Source organism: Molossus molossus, unplaced genomic scaffold (genome assembly GCF_014108415.1).
Source record: "Molossus molossus isolate mMolMol1 unplaced genomic scaffold, mMolMol1.p scaffold_m16_p_10, whole genome shotgun sequence".
NCBI classification, from domain to species: domain Eukaryota; kingdom Metazoa; phylum Chordata; class Mammalia; order Chiroptera; family Molossidae; genus Molossus; species Molossus molossus.
In genome coordinates this window covers 73,692,793-73,708,980 of record NW_023425345.1, presented here as the reverse complement: position 1 = coordinate 73,708,980, position 16,188 = coordinate 73,692,793, and the positions used below count along the sequence as shown (strand labels likewise).

At 43.2% G+C, this 16,188-nt stretch overlaps 1 pseudogene; it reads left to right on the top strand.

Moving 5' to 3' along the window:
- The first annotated feature begins 1,643 nt into the window (after positions 1 to 1,643).
- On the top strand, positions 1,644 to 2,366 carry LOC118624712 (annotated as a pseudogene).
- Positions 2,367 to 16,188: the final 13,822 nt, after the last annotated feature.

Here is a 16,188-nt window from a genome sequence, read left to right as displayed (position 1 = left end):
CTTCTGTTCAGATACCAAACATTTGTCTCCACCCCTTTCTTAATCTTTTCCTTATATCTTAATGAGATAATAATAATTCTACCTCTGCTCTGGATTTCATCTTTTGTACATGCTCAAGGACTTCACTCCATATCTGAAACAACTGTCTGCAGCCTCCTCCTTGAAACTCTCTCCTCCAAGATCCTATCACACACTCTATTGGTTTTCCATCTACCTTCTGGCCCTTTTTTATTTTCTTCCAGGATTCCATTACCACCAGTCACACCTTTAATTGTCAGTGTTCTCCAAGGCTCCTCAGCCTTAGCTCTTCTTGACATTATCCTTAGATGAACTACAATGTATATACTGTTGACTTCCAAGTGTCTCTTCAGCCCCAATATTTCTTTTCAACTCCAGACTGGTACATCTAACTTCCTATTAGTCATTTCCACATAGTTTCACAGGTATCTGGAATTCAACCAATCCAAAACCAAACACCTCACTTTTACTCCCAAACAAGCAATTTCTTATATGCCCTAAGTCATAAATAATGTCACCATCCACCCTCGGATGGAACCCAGAAAACTAGGAGTCACCCAAAAGCTCATCCCTTTCACCTCTATATTCTAACATCTCTAAGTCTAACAGATCTATACCCACTAAATATCTCTTGAATCTGTTCATCCCTGGCAGGACCACTTCAGACACTATTTCTTTTTTCTTTCTTTCTTTCTTTCTTTCTTTCTTTCTTTCTTTCTTTCTTTCTTTCTTTCGAGAAAGAGGAAGGGAGAGAGAGGTGGAAACATCAATCGGCTGCCTCCTGCACATCCCCCACTGGGGTCTGAGCCTGCAACCGAGGCATGTGCCCTGACCAGGAATCAAACCGGGACCCTTTAGTCCATGGGACGATTTTCAATCCACTGAGCCACACTGGCCGGGCCAGACACTATTTCTTATCTGGGTTACTTCGACTGCCCTTAAACTGGACTCCAGAGTTTATTTCCTGATTCCAGTCTTTTCCCAAATCTAGTTCCAAATTGCTAAAAGTAGTCTTTTAAAAAAAATAAATCCTTCAGTAGTTTTCATCGTTTAAGATACAATTCAAACTTTTGAGCTTATCAAATAAGGCCTTCGCCCGGCCAGTGTGGCTCAATAGACTGAGCATCATTCAATGGACTAAGAGGTCCTGGTTCCTACCCAGGGCACATGCCAGAGTTTCAGGCTCAATCCCCAGTAGGGGGCGTGCAGGAGGCGGCTGACTGATGTTTCTCTCTCACATCAATGTCTCTCTCTCTCTCCCTTCCTTTCTCTCTCTAAATAAAAACAGTCCTGGCCAGTTTGGCTCAGCAGTCAGAGCATTGGCCTGTGGACCAATGAGTTGCGGGCTTGATTCCTGTCAAGGGCATGTCGGTTGCGGTTCATACCCAGCCCTGGAAGGGTCTCTCTCACATCGATGTTTCTCTCTCTCTCTCCCCCCACCTCCTTCCCTCCCACTCTATCTGATGATAAATAGAAAAATATCCTCAGGTGAAGATTAAAAAATAATAAATAAAAACTTTTTTTTAAAAAAAAAGGCCTTCAAGAGTCCGCCTCCTCCTCCTCCTCAGCCACCCGCTCTAGTCTCCGGGCTTGCAACTCGCGGACGGCCATCCTCGGCGCAGAGAGGCCGGAGTCAGAGCCGTCGCCTGAGTGCCTTTCATCTGAGAAGTTCAAGGCACTTTGCAGAACTTCTGTCACACAGGCGGAGGGTCTTGCAGCAGTTATAAGCAATGGCTGCCATCCAGAAGAAATTGGTGATTGTTGGTGATGGAGCCTGTGGCAAGACTTGCTTGCTCATTGTTTTTAGCAAGGACCAGTTCCCAGAGGTGTATGTACCTTCAGTGTTTGAGAACTATGTGGCAGATATTGAAGTGGGTGGAAAGTAGGTAGAATTGGCTTTGTGGGACACAGCTGGGCAGGAAGATTATGATCGCTTGAGGACCCTCTCCTATCCGGACACTGATGTTATACTGATGTGTTTCTCCATTGACAGCCCTGATAGTTTAGAAAACATCCCAGAAAAATGGACTCCGGAAGTCAAGCATTTCTGTCCCAATGTGCCCATCATCCTGGTTGGGAACAAGAAGGATCTTCGGAATGATGAGCACACAAGGCGGGAGCTAGCCAAGATGAAGCAGGAGCCAGTAAAACCAGAAGGCAGAGATATGGCAAACAGGACTGGTGCTTTTTGGTACATGGAGTGTTCAGCAGAGACCAAAGATGGAGTGAGGGAGGTTTCTGAAATGGCTACAAGAGCTGCTCTGCAAGCCAGACGCGGGAAGAAAAAATCTGGGTGCCTTGTCTTGTGAAACCCTGCTGCAAGCACAACCCTCATGCGGTTCATTCTGAAGTGCTGTTTATTAATCTTAGTGTGTGATTACTGGGCTTTTTCATTTATCTATAATTTACCTAAGATTACAAATCAGAAGTCATCTTGCTACCAATATTTAGAAGCCAACCATGATTATTAATGATGTCCAACCCACCTGACCCGCCGGGGTCCTTCTGACACAGCTCTAACAGCACTTCTCTGCACTCCCACCTGACACACCGGGTGCTAATTCAAGGAATTTTTCCAGGTCTCCACTGTGCTTCTTTCTAAAGCACTTTGTGCATTCCTCTAGCTCAGTGTTCATCAGGCTGTAGTATCACTGATTGATTTGTCTAAGCTCTAGATCTTTTTCTTTTATACCCCCAGCACCTAATACTGTAGCTATTCATAAACTGGTTGGATTAATTAATCCACTGAGACTCAGTTCAAACTTTATCTCCTCTGAAAAGCTAAATGGGATTGTCATTTAGAGTTAACCATCCCTCTTTTTTGCTCTCATATTACATTTTATCACCACCTTGTAACACGATCTTGTAATTTATTTAGTTTTTTTTAAATCAATAATAAAACACAAGCTCCTTGAGGATAGGGACAATGTCGCATTTAACTTGGTATTTTTAGCATATAATAATATCTAACAAATAATGGGCACCTATTAAACATTTGAGTAAAAAAAATGATGTGTTCTTTTTATAAACTTTCTTAATGTTAGGTATTACTTTCAAAGCATTTCTACAAACCTGACATGAAGATCCTGCTTTCTATCATAAAAATATAGGAGGACCAGAAAATAAGAAAAAATCTTCTAACAGAGAACTGTCCTGGGAAGAAAACATACAGGTAATGCTTTTTCTAATACAGATTAATAATATACTGACAGTTTCTCTGATTTCTAACCTAATAATATATGATAGGTTCATAATATACCAAAGCAGTTTGGTAACAGGATTGTACCTGTGTTAAGTGAAAAAAAAAAGCTGGGTTGGTAAAATGAAACAGTGGCAAGTGAATGTCTATCATTCTTAATTGAAAATCTATAATCTTCCCAGGGGGCCTCATGTGCCAAACAGTATGTATAAATAGGTAGGGCTAACTTTATGTCCCCTACTGTGGGCACTGGGCAAAACACAACTCAACAATAAATGACAGCCGAGAAGAGAGAAAACAGAAGAGACTCTCATGGCCTAGAACACTTGACTGATGTAAAGAGATCTTTTTTTTTTTTTTAATCCACACCCAAGGACATTTTTGCATTTTATCTTCAAATAGAGCAGGAGGGAGAGGAGGGTGGGGGAGAGAGAGAGAAACTTCGATGTGAGAGAGACACATCGACTGGTTGCCACCCACATGACCACAATCCGGGCGAGAACAAACTGCAACCAAGGTACATGCCCTTAGCAGAAACTGAGCCCAGGACTCTGGTCCGCAGGCCAACGCTCTAACCGCTGAGCCAAACCAGCCAGGGCCAAGAGATCTATCTTATGGCTGGATCCAGCCACTACACTAAATTGACAAGACAACTGCCATTTCCCAACCTGTAAGAAACAGAGGCAGAAAAGCAGTTACGAAAGCAATGTTAATTCCAAAGAGAGAAAAGAAAAAAAAAGAGCACACAGAAATAAAGCACTACTTTCTCTCTGCCAATATAAACTTTCAATACTGTTCTGTTATTTAACAGCACTGGAGAACATTATTTAAAGATGAGTAATTTGATCATGTTTATTATACTGTCTTCTGTGAGGTAGGCTATACTTGCTGACTGTGGTCACCAAACAGGTTTAAATACATCCCAGCTATATGGAAAGTGTGCTCATTTAATATCTGCAAATAACTCTTTGTCCCTCTTCTATATTACCTGCTAACTATAGGTAGAATAAAATATTGAAACTAGCCTAAGAAAATTCATTAAGTGCAGCTTTAATCTCAAGTGTTTTACATTTTAAATCAATAGACGTATCAAGAAGTACCACTGTACTTAAGGTTTTAAGAGATACCTCCAAAAGTCGAGTTTTCTTCTACCATAAAAACGCAGCAGATGATCGCCGTGCTGGTGTGGCTCAGTCAACTGAGCATCCTACCATGGACTGAATGGTCCTGGTTCAATTCCTGGTCAGAGCACATGCCCAGGTTGAGGGCTCCAACCTCATTAGGGGGCCATTCAGGAGGCAACCAACTGATGTATCTCTCTCAAATCAATGTTTCTATTTCTCTCTCCCTTCCTCTCTCTAAAAAAAAAAAAAAAAAAATCAATAAAAAAAAAAAGCCCTGGTGGGTCCTGGGCTCTTTGGCTTAGCAGAAGGGTCATGGGTTCGATCTCTGTCAAGGGCGTATACCTAGGTTGCAGGTTCGATCCCAGCCCCCACTGAGGTCGTGTGGGAGGCAACCAATTGATGTGTCTCTCTCACATGTGTTTCTCTCTCTTTTTCCCCCCGCGCCCCCCTATCTAAAAATCAATGGAAAAAAGTCCTTGGCTGAGAATTTTTTTAAAAGCTGGGTGGCTCAATTGGTTGGAGTATCATTCCACACACTAAAAAGGTTGCAGATTCAATTTCCAGTATAAGTTGCAGGTTCTGTCTCAATCAGGGTGTGGGAAGCAACCAATCAATGTTTCTTTCTCTCTCTAAAAATCAATAAACATGTCCTCTGGTGAAGATAAATAAACCCAGCCTTTGTAGCGGGAGCAAGAAGACATTAAAAGGCTTTAAGCAAGAGAAGATAACAGATTTAGTTTTCTTTGGCTAAAGGGTACAGAACTAAACAAAAGACTGGAAGCAAGACTAGGTCAGGAAAACCAGTTAAAAACCATCAGTTATCCAGATGAGAGATGATGGTCTCCAGAACCAAGGATTTGGCGATGCTGATTAAGAAAAATGAAAAGATTAAAGAGAGACTGAACAGATAAAAAGTCTACATAACTTCATGATTTTTGATGTTAAAGAGTAAGAAGGACTCCAGAATGACACCCAGATTGCTGGCTTATGCAACTAGGTGGCACCATGAATAGAAAAAAGAATTCAGGCCCAGCCAGTGTGGCTCAGTGGATTGAGCATCATCCCATGGACTGAGAGGTCCTGGTTCAATTCCTGATCAGGGCACATGCCCAGGTTTCAGGCTTGATCCTCAGTAGGAGGCAGGCAGGACGCAGCTCATCAATGTTTCTCCCTCATGTCGAAGTTTTTATCTCTCTCTAAAAAATCAACAGAAACATTTTTAAAAATTAAAAAATAAAAGAATTCAGAAAGAAAAACACATTTCCAAGGGAAAATTATTTTTGCTTTGGTCATGTTGAATTTGAAGTGTTGTGTGACAGCCCTGGCTGGTTTGGTTCAGCAGTTAGAGCATCGGTCCACGGTCCAGAGAGACCCAGGCATGTATCTTGGTTGCAGTTTGTCCCCGGCCCCGGTTGGGTTGGGGTGTGGGTGGCAACCACTCAATGTGTCTCTCTCACGTTGATGTTTCTCCCTCTCTCTTCCTCTCTCCCTCCCACTCTGTCTAAAGATAAATGCAAAAATGTCCTCAGGTGAGAATAAAAAAAAAGTGTTGTGTGACAGTTAAATGGAGATAGATGTTCAAAAGACCACTGAATAGACAAGTGTAGAGCTCAGATGAGAAATCAGAACTGGACACAGAGACTCACAAATTGTCTACTTACAGTAATAGATGCTAAGTAAAGCCATCAGAGTTACTGAGATGAACAGATGGTGTAGAGCAATGTTTTTCTAGTCATCCAAGACAACTGAGCAGAGATATCAGAAACACCTGGAATGTTTATTAAAATACAAATTCCTAGGCTCCATTCCAAGCCTACTAAATCAAAATCTCTGGGAATAAGGCCCAGGAACCCACATTTCATTCATTCATTCAATAAATGTGCAGGGAGTAACTATTCTAGGCACTAGGAATAGAGCAGTTACAAAATAAATATAAGGTCCTGTTCTCATAGGGTTGAAGTTTTAAGTGTGAGCCAGACTACAGACAAGAAAGCAAACAATGTAACTTGATAGTGGCAAGTGCAGTGGAGATAATGAAACAAAGAAATGTCATGAAGTACAAAGGGGAGGTTAACTATTTCGGATAAGGTGCTCAGGGAAAGTTTATGAAGAAATCATTTGAGTTGTGACTTGAGTAATAAGAAGAGGTAACTCAGGTAAAGATCTGGGAAAATAGCATTTCGGGCAGAAGGAATTATAGGCGTAAAGACCCTGGGGCACCAAAAAAGCCACTATTGCTTCACCTAGTAAGAAAAGGAAAATGTGGTACCAGGTAGGTCAGAGAGTCTGGCAGGGGCCAGATCATGAAGGCTTTTTGTAAACCACATTCTTAACAAATTCTCCAAAACATGCTTATGCTATTATGGTTTAAGAATCAAAGGTAGACCCCTGACTGGTTTGGCTCAGCAGTTAGAGCATTGGCCTGAGGACCAAAGAGTTGCAGCTTTGATTTCAGTCAAGGGCACATACCTTGGTTTCAGTTCGGTCCCCTGCCCTGGTCATGGGCATGCGGGAGGCAACCAATCAATGTGTCTCTCTTACACAAATGTTTCTCTCTCCCCTTGCTCCCACTCTATCTGAAGATAAACAGAAAAATATCCTCAGGTGATGATTTAAAAAAAAAAGAGAGAGAGAGAGAGAAAGAATCAGAGATCAAGAGGGAGAATACAAAAGAAATCCTAAAGAAAACACACATTTAAGGGATGAGCAGGCAAAAAGAGCCAGGAATGCAAATGAAAAAGAAATGTCGAAACATTTCAAGAGAAGGATCAACTATGACAAACGGTGCAAAAAAACTGAACAAGGATGAAAAGAGGTCCATTAGACTTAATAGGTCCACCATGTTCTTCCTATTGATCTTTTTTAATCTTTTTACTGATTTTTGGAGAGAGAAGAAGGGAGAGAGAGAGAGAGAAACATGGATGTGAGAGAGATACATTGATCAGCTGCCTCCTACACATCCCCTACTGGGGATCAAGCCCGCAACCTGGGCATGTGCCTTGACCAAGAAAGGGGACCTCTTAGTCCATGAAAAGACACTCAATCCACTAAGCCACACCGGCCTATCTTCCCACTGATTTTGATGGCTGCTGGGAGCTGCTTCTACCAACAGCATTAGAAACCTTAAGTGACCACTTAGTCACTTAGATCTACATTCACCTGCTACCTTTCCATAGCACACTGTTTCCTGGAAGTTATCAGCTGGGTATTATTTTCTTTCCCTTTCCATCAGAATCACAAAGGAAGGGTAAAGCGAAAGAACAATTTCTGACTATAGAGAAAACGTATTTCAAATGTGCTCATTATTAAGTTTGGATTGTCACTTCCTTGATTACTTTCCTCCTAGTTGTTATGAAACTTACAGAAATTTTCACGTCTAAACCACCCTTCTCCAAGGGATGAAGAATTACCTGATGCCCAGAATGCTGCTCACATGCCAAAACCATGCATAAATTATTACGATTGACATGCAAAAAAACACTGCCCCAACAAAAAATATGAACTGCGTGGTTGGAAAATCTAAACTTTTAATGTAATTACTGAGACTGCTTTAAGGTACAATGAGCTTTTAGGAACAAAAAAAGTGTTTTGCACATATGAAATATGATTTTGATCATTATTAATAATAAACAGTGCAGCCCGGCTGGTGTGGCTCAGTGGTTGAGCATCGACCTATGTACCAAGAGGTCACCGGTTTGATTCTTGGTCAGGGCACATGCCCAGGTTGTGGTCCCAATCCCCAGGGGGGGCCATGCAGGAGGCGGTCAATCAATGTTCTCTCTCATCAATATTTCTCTCTCTCTCTCCCTCTCCCTTCCTCTCTCTCTAAAATCAATAAAGAAAATAATAACAAACACTGCAACACAAATGTTATCACCATGAAATATTCCAAATACATCTATTTACACAAAGAAGACAATAAACCAAGTGGCAGAGGAAACTATTTAAGTTTAAAAAGTCTATCTCTATTCTGTACATCAGAAAAGAATTGTATAGAAGACTAACAGTGGGAGCAAAAATACCTCCAATAAATCAAGATACAACTTGACTAGCCTACAGACAATCTTCTTCTCTTTTCCCACTAGACGCATAAGCAAAAAAAAAAAAAAAACAACTAGAAATAAACTGAGTTCTTGCTCTTTTTTTTGCATTTATCTTCAGATAGAGCAGGAGGGGAGGTGGAGACAGAGAAAGAAACATTGATGTGAGAGAGACACAATGACTGGTCGCCACCCACACGACCCCAACCAGGGCTGGGGACAAACTGCACCCCAGGTACATGCCCTTAGCGGGAACCGAACCTGGGACTTCTGGCCCACCAGCCGACGCTCTAACTGCTGAGCCAAACTGGCCAGGGCAAACTGAGTTCTCTCTTTTTTTTTTTAATCCTCACCCAAGGACACTTTTCCATTTTTTGTTCAGATAGAGTGGGAGGGAGAAAGAGGAAGAGAGAGAGAAACATCGACGTGAAGGGACACATCAAGTGGCTGCCTCCCACATGACCAACCAGGGCCGGGGAAAAACTGCAACCGAGGTACATGCCCTTAGCAGGAACTGAACCCGGGTCTCTCTGGATCACAGGCCAATGCTCTAACCGCTAAGCCAAACCAGCCAGGGCAAAATGAAAAGATTTTTGATGCTTCTGTTGTTAACAAACTAAAGAGAAATAGAATGAATCCTTTAAAAATATAAAAAGTGGCCCTGGCCAGTTTGGCTCAAGGGTTGGAGTATCGGCCTGCGGACTGAAGAGTCATGGGTTCGATTCCAGTCAAGGGCACATACCTCAGTTGCAGTTCAGTCCCCAGCCCTGGTCAGGGTCGTGCAGGAGGCAACCAATCAATGTGTCTCTCTCACATTGATGCCTCTATCTCTCTCTCTCTTTCTCTCTCTCTCTCTCTTCCCCCTCCCACTCTATCGGAAGATAAATGAAGGAATATCCACAGATGAGAATTAAAAAAAAAAATTACAAAATGTGTTTTGACTATTGGGAGATACAACTGCCTGAAGCTTTTGCACATTTTCTCCTTATCCTCTCTCATCTCTAGGTTGGGGGTTTCCAATTTGATCACTTCTGCTTTTAAAAGCCCAAGAAAGTACTCTAGGAAACTTGTCAAAACAAGAAAGCTGAAACAGCTTTCTCAGTATGGGCTCAAACACCTGGACTGAACAACTCACAAGGGATCCTGCAGAAAAGCAAAAAGCAACCCAGAATCTTTCCTTTCATACATCCCATGTAAAAATGATAAAATAGCCCTGGCCGGTTTGGCTCAGCGGTTAGAGCGTCGGCCTGCGGTTCTGAGAGACCCGGGTTCGGTTCCCGCTAAGGGCGCATACCTCGGTTGCACTTTGTCCTCGGCCCTGGTCGGTTGTGCGGGTGGCAGCCACTCGATGTGTCCCTTTCACATCGATGTTTCTCTCTCTCTCTCTTCCTCTCTCTCCCTCCCACTCTACCTGAACATAAAATGGACAAATGTCCTCGGGTGAGGATAAAAAAAAAAAAAAAAAAAAAAGATAAAATAATTATAATTATATAATTATAATAAAATATTATAATTAAGGGCTTTCAACATCACTTCTTTTAAAGTGTTGGAGAAAACAGATATATGCTAAGGCAATCTAAGGGAACTCAAGAAAAGCTAAAGCAGATCAAGGTTATAAAATCTTTCCTATCTATATCTGTTTTCAGAAATAACCTCAAACTTAGGAAGGAATGGACAAAGTAACTTCATTGGAGAGATGGAACAGGGGCTACACTGCTAAACTGGCAATCATGGTAAAAACAAAAGTTAACCACTAAAAGACTATTAAGTAGCCCTGGCCTGTTTGGCTCAGCGGTTAGAGCGTCCACCTGCGGTCCGGAAAGACCCGGGTTCAGTTCCCGCTAAGGGCACGTACCTCGGTTGCAGTTTGTCCCCGGCCCTGGTTGGTCGTGCGGGTGGCAGCCACTCGATGTGTCCCTTTCACATCGATGTTTCCCTCTCTCTCTCTTCCTCTCTCTCCCTCCTACTCTGTCTGTACAAAAAATGGAAAAATGTCCTCGGATGAGGATTAAAAAAAAAAAAAAAAAAAAGACTATTAAGTAGAACATTTTCTACATTGAGAGTGAGAAGGATACAGCTGGAGGAAAATACTAAGGCTACTGTGTATGAAGAAGGTCTCTAAAATTAGACCCACCAACTGTATTCATGTACACGAGTCCAGTTATTTTTCCTACTTGTAAGTTGGCAGCACATTCCACAAAGGAACACTCAAGAATCCCTTATCCAATCTTACAAGGAGGCATAGCAAAACTTTAACACCCCCTCTCCCCCCCACACACAATTTCACAGAATTCACTCCTCTGCCCTTCCTGGGACCATGTAACCAAAATGCAACACTTTTTATTCCTTCCCTCAAATCTGCTTTTTCCTGAAAGCTTTCCTTGAGTTCATGAAAAGATCTAGCACAGGAATAAGCACTGCATCATTCAGAAACCGTTACCTACACTGAACCGTTGTCAGCACTCAGTATTTATAAGAGATGAGAACATGGCACAGATTGTTTATCTCTGGGGCTTGAGAAATACTTCCTAGAAACTTTGTGAAAGGATTTAAAAGGGGACAATAGAAGTTTCGTAGAAGCTTTTATAAATCTGCCTAAATTATATCAAAACTTATTCACAAAATGAGAACGACTAACATATTTCTTATGCTGTTACTTTACACTAATAATAGCCAAACCAGATCCGATCCAACAGATACAAGATCCCCAATTCTCCCCTCCAACTCCCCTGACCCCAACACACACACACAGACACACACACAAACCGTTCTCTCTTTGGCCTGGCAGCTTTCAATGTCCTGGCAAAGGTTTAAGCAAAAACCTTAGGCTTTGCCACCAGCATTCCCACAGAGTTAAAAACACTACCTCACTCCCTTGCCTTCCTAAGCTGAAGAATAGTGGCCAGGACTGCCTCAAAGAGAAATCCAAGCCATTCTGGCCAGAAGGTCAATGAAGGTAACAAATGCATCAATCAAGAAACAAGAAAGTCCTGGCCAGTTTAACTCAGCAGTTAGAGTGTCAGCCCATGGACCAAGGGGTCTTGGGTTTGATTCCTGGTCAAGGGCACGTACCTGGGTTGCAGGTTTGACCCCCAGCCCCCGTCAGGGTAGTGCAGGAGGCAGCCAATAGATATGTCTCTCTCACATAGATGTCCCTCCCACCCCCCATCTAGAAATCAGTGGAAAAATATCTTTGAGTGAGGATTAACCAAAAGGAAAAAAAAAAAAAAAACAAAGAGAGAAAAGAAACAAGAAAGAATAAAATAAATGAAAGATAATCCACAGAATTCAGGGGGCCTGCTCCTTTTATCTTCAGACTTAATACAGAATTAAGTTACTAAAAATGCCCCCCAAAATGGATGTGTGGGGAGAAAACGATCAAGTGTGCCCATAACTGTACACTCCACCATTGTTAGAGAAAGCTATTAATACAGTTTTTGAACTCAACTGTCTCTACATGAATGAGGAAAAAAATATCTAACCCATGTAGCCCAGACTATAAATACTAACATTTACAGTCTACTAAAAAATTCAAAGTGGAACCAGCCTGCTCAGCTCTCTGGGGCCAAAGAGGTAAGGATAGTGATATTTCTCGAGGATGTGAACAAACCTCAATGGAAGAGCCTAAAGCAGTTGGTAAAAATCTAGCCACATGAGATGTGAGATAATCTTCCTCTAAGACCACCAATGCCAGAGATCTACCACACTTCACCCTCTCTGCCTTCAATGACTTGAAAGCTCAAGACTTCTGTCAAGATAAATGTGGCAAGAACAGACAGAAAAAAAAAAATCTCAATTTCTTCCAATAAATACCTTACAAAATCCTAGTAAAAATCCATTCCACACCTCCAAGGACAACCAATCATGATCAGAAATCCAGGACAACAAGACAGCTCAAGTATAAAACTCCTCCTCTTTACCAACTTAGTCAAAAAATTTGTTGAACACTGACTGCATGACAAGTGCTATACTAAATGCAACGGATATAGCAATTAACAAAACAGAACTATCTGCTTTCATGAAGCTTTCTTTCTAATGGGGAAGATTAAATATATAGCATATTATAGGTTGATAAGGGGTAAGGAGAAAAATAAAGCAGAGAAGTGGGATAGGGAATTGAGTAAATGTATGTGGGGGAGGGGCTGTGCAATTTAGATAGCCAAGGAAATGTCACTGTTAAAAGTGACATTTGAGTAAAGATCTGAGGAGGTGAGGGGACAAGGCTGCACAGTTTTTTTGTTTGTTTGTTTAGATAGAGTGGGAGGGAGAAAGAGAAAGAGAGAGAGAAACATCAAAGAGACATCGAGTGGCTGCCACCCGCACAACCAACCAGGGCCAACCAGGGCCGGGAACAAACTGCAACCGAGGTACGGTGCCCTTAGCATGAACCGAACCCGGGTCTCTCTGGCCAGCAAGCCGATGCTCTAACCACTGAGCCAAACCGGCCAGGGCTAGACTGCACACCTTTATAAGGAAAAGGTTATCCAGGAAGATCCAGGGAACAAAAGCATAGTCCCTGAGGCAAGAAGTGTGCTTGGTGGGCTCAAGGAACAGCCACCAGACCAGTGCATATAGTGGGGACAAAAAACGTGCTACAGATCTAGGGCTTTAAAGGCAATTGTAAAGTCTGTGGTTTTTATTCTGAGAGCAAAAGGAAGCCATCTCTCCTGACTCCTTGCCATTAAAAATTTCAGGCACTCTCTTTTTATATGTGCAAATCATTTGAATTTTGTTTTAAATTGTAGAGATCTATAGTATAGGTCATATAGTGGACACAACATCAGCTGGAACTGCAACTCTGAAATTAGACTTTTGCTGATAATTCATCAGACCTTCAAGAAAGGTTCTCCATTCTCTCAAACCTGTAAAGAACAGCAACAGTAGAAGAAAAATACAATTGAAGAGTGAACTGAATTAACCTAACCAACCGCCACCACTAAACTTTTGTCTTGATGCCCCAGGCTCCACAAAGGAGGAAAAAAGGAAATATTGGGGGGGGGGGGGCATTTGTAAGAAAGAAAAGCCACAAAACTAATTTAAGTGCTAATATAACTATCTAAAAAGACAATTAAATGCTAGGAATTTGTGACATCTTTCAAGGGGAACCTCCAGTCTCCATGTTGCCCACCAACATCAACTAGGGCTCAAGCTTTTCAATTTTAGTTAAGTCTATGGGAAAATATATATACAAAAACATCCATCCAACTGGGTTCTGAATTTAAATTTTCCCACACTTTTCCTTGGTTTAATGAACCTCTGGGACTGTTATTCGGTCATTTCTCACCATTATACAGAAACTATGAGAAAATAAATATTCCGTGGAACTACTAGGCTAACGGTCACAAATGTTGAAAAATTTTGGCTCTACAGTAAACCGAAATCGGTTAATAGTCTTCAGGGGCTCAAGTGAGTTATGAGCTTGGTGTAGGCCCAACTTTCAAGCTCCAGAAACATCTCCCCTGTATGTTCCAACTCAAATCGGTCTCCACATAAATTCGGATACCGACATGATTTGAAACACTCCAACACCTTTCCCTCCTATTTCTCCAATGCTCAAAGGAAAACGCGGACCCAAGAAACACATGGAGCTAGTCACCCCCAAACACTACAAGGACGCAACAGTTTTTAGGTCCCATTGCACAGGCCACAGGTGGCGCCCCACCCCCACTTTTCGCCTGCGCTTCCCACACACACACACACACACACACACACACACACACACACACGTGGGACGTCTCTAACCTCGGCTTCGTCCCTCACCAGAGGCTCTGGCCACCACCCCCACCACCCCCGGTCCCGGCCCCAGCCCCGGCCCCGACAGCTCCAGCGCAGGGAACCCAGGCCGGGGACCTCCGCCCGCTCCACCGCGCGGCCGCCACGCCCCCTCCCCACGGGCCGCCCGCGCCGCCCGCCTCTCGGCCGGGAGGTGGCCTCACCTCACGCGGGCAGTGGCGGGGAGGGCTCCCCAGTCTCCGCCAGCCGCCCGGGCCCACAGCCGCTCAGCTGCGGCTCGGCCCCGACGGCCGGTGGCAGCGCGCTTCTGGGGGCGGGCTCTTCTCAGCGGGAGTTTCCCCGGGGCCTAGGACTGGGGAGCAGGGTGGGGACTGGGGCGGGGGAGGGGAAAGGGACTTGGGAAGGAGGGGGGAGAGGGGGAGAACAGTGGGGAACCAAACCCGGAAAGGGAGAAAAGGGGGGAGGGGGGAAATCAGAAAGGGAAGAAAAGGCCCTGAGTCGTCCCCCCCCCCCGCTGCGGCCTGCGCGCTACGTCACCACGTCCGGCGTACTCGTCATCGCGTCTTGCGCCCCTCGCAGCTCTGCTTCCTGTGTGCATCTCCTCGCGTGCAGACGCCCCCTACGTGCTCACCCACCCTTCCTGCTCGCTCAGGCAGTCAACTTGTTCGCTCACTCTGTCGCTGCCTCTGCGTTACCCCGTCTTGCAAACTACCAACCCACATCCACTGGGATCCTCAGTCCACCTTAAACCTATCAAGCTTGTCAGATTCACCATAGAGTTAAACATGATACTAATTAACGTAACTTCAATTTACAGAGCACTTTCTAAACAGCCTTTGACCTAGGACAGTAACTCCTTTGCCCAAAAGAGCATTTTTCCAATAAATATGTGTAGTATAAATGGATAAAGATCATGTGGCAGGTAAATGTCCATTTTTTTTCCAGATGGAAACATTTAATTCTAAATAAAGCAGGTTGAAGTTCATCCCATTAAAATCGCTTTTTTACCACCACCCTTAGCCCAGCCAATGTGGCTCAACCGTTGAGCGTTGCCCATGCACCAGAGATTGCTGGTTAGATTCACAGTCAGGGCACATGCCCAGGTTGTGGGCCAAATTCCCAGTGCAGGGCACGCAGGAGGTGGCCAATTGATGTTCTCTCTCACTGATATTTCTCTCTCCCCCTCTCCCTTCCTCTCTCTCAAAAAATCAATAAGATCTGGAAACAGCCCAAATGTCCATCAGTAGAGGAATGGATAAAAAAGCAGTGATACATATACACAATGAAGTACTATGCAGCTGTAAGAAAGAAAGATCTCTTATCCTTTGAGATAACATGGAGGGAGCTGGAAAGTATTATCCTAAGCGAAAGAAGCCAAGCAGAGAAAGATAAATATCACATGATCTCACTTATTTGTGGAATATAATGAACATAACAGTCTGAGGAACGGGGTAGTCCCAGAGACCTGGAAGTGGGGTACAGACTAACAATCCCCTGAAGAGGGGGTGGGGGGGAAATAAACCACAGAACTTATATGCATGTATGTATGAACAATGGACATGGACAACAAAGGTGGGGACAGGGTGGGGAGGGAGAGGGAGGGGGAATCAGGGGATGAAAAAGGGGAAACATCTGTAACAAAAATAAATTAATTAATTAAAAAAATAAAAAGATTAAAAATAAAATGTACAAGTCAGTGGTTTTAAAAAATAAAAATAGTCACCTTAAATTTGCATTTTATCTGTCCATGGGAGAATCGATTTAATTATTGGTTACCTATATTCGAATCCTTTACCAACTTCAAAGAAGCATTGTAGCCTTAACATTGATAGAATTTGACCATTAAATATTTACTATGGCCCGGCTGGTGTAGCGCAGTGATTGAGCATCCACCCTTGCACCAGGAGGTCGCCAATTCGATTCCTGGTTGGGGCACATGCCCATGTTGTGGGCCCAATCCCAGTGGGGAGCATGCAGGAGGCAGCCAATTGATGTTCTCTCTCATCAATGTTTCTACCTCTCACTCCTCCCTTCCTCTCACTGTAAAATCAATAAAGAAAAAAAAATTTTTAAT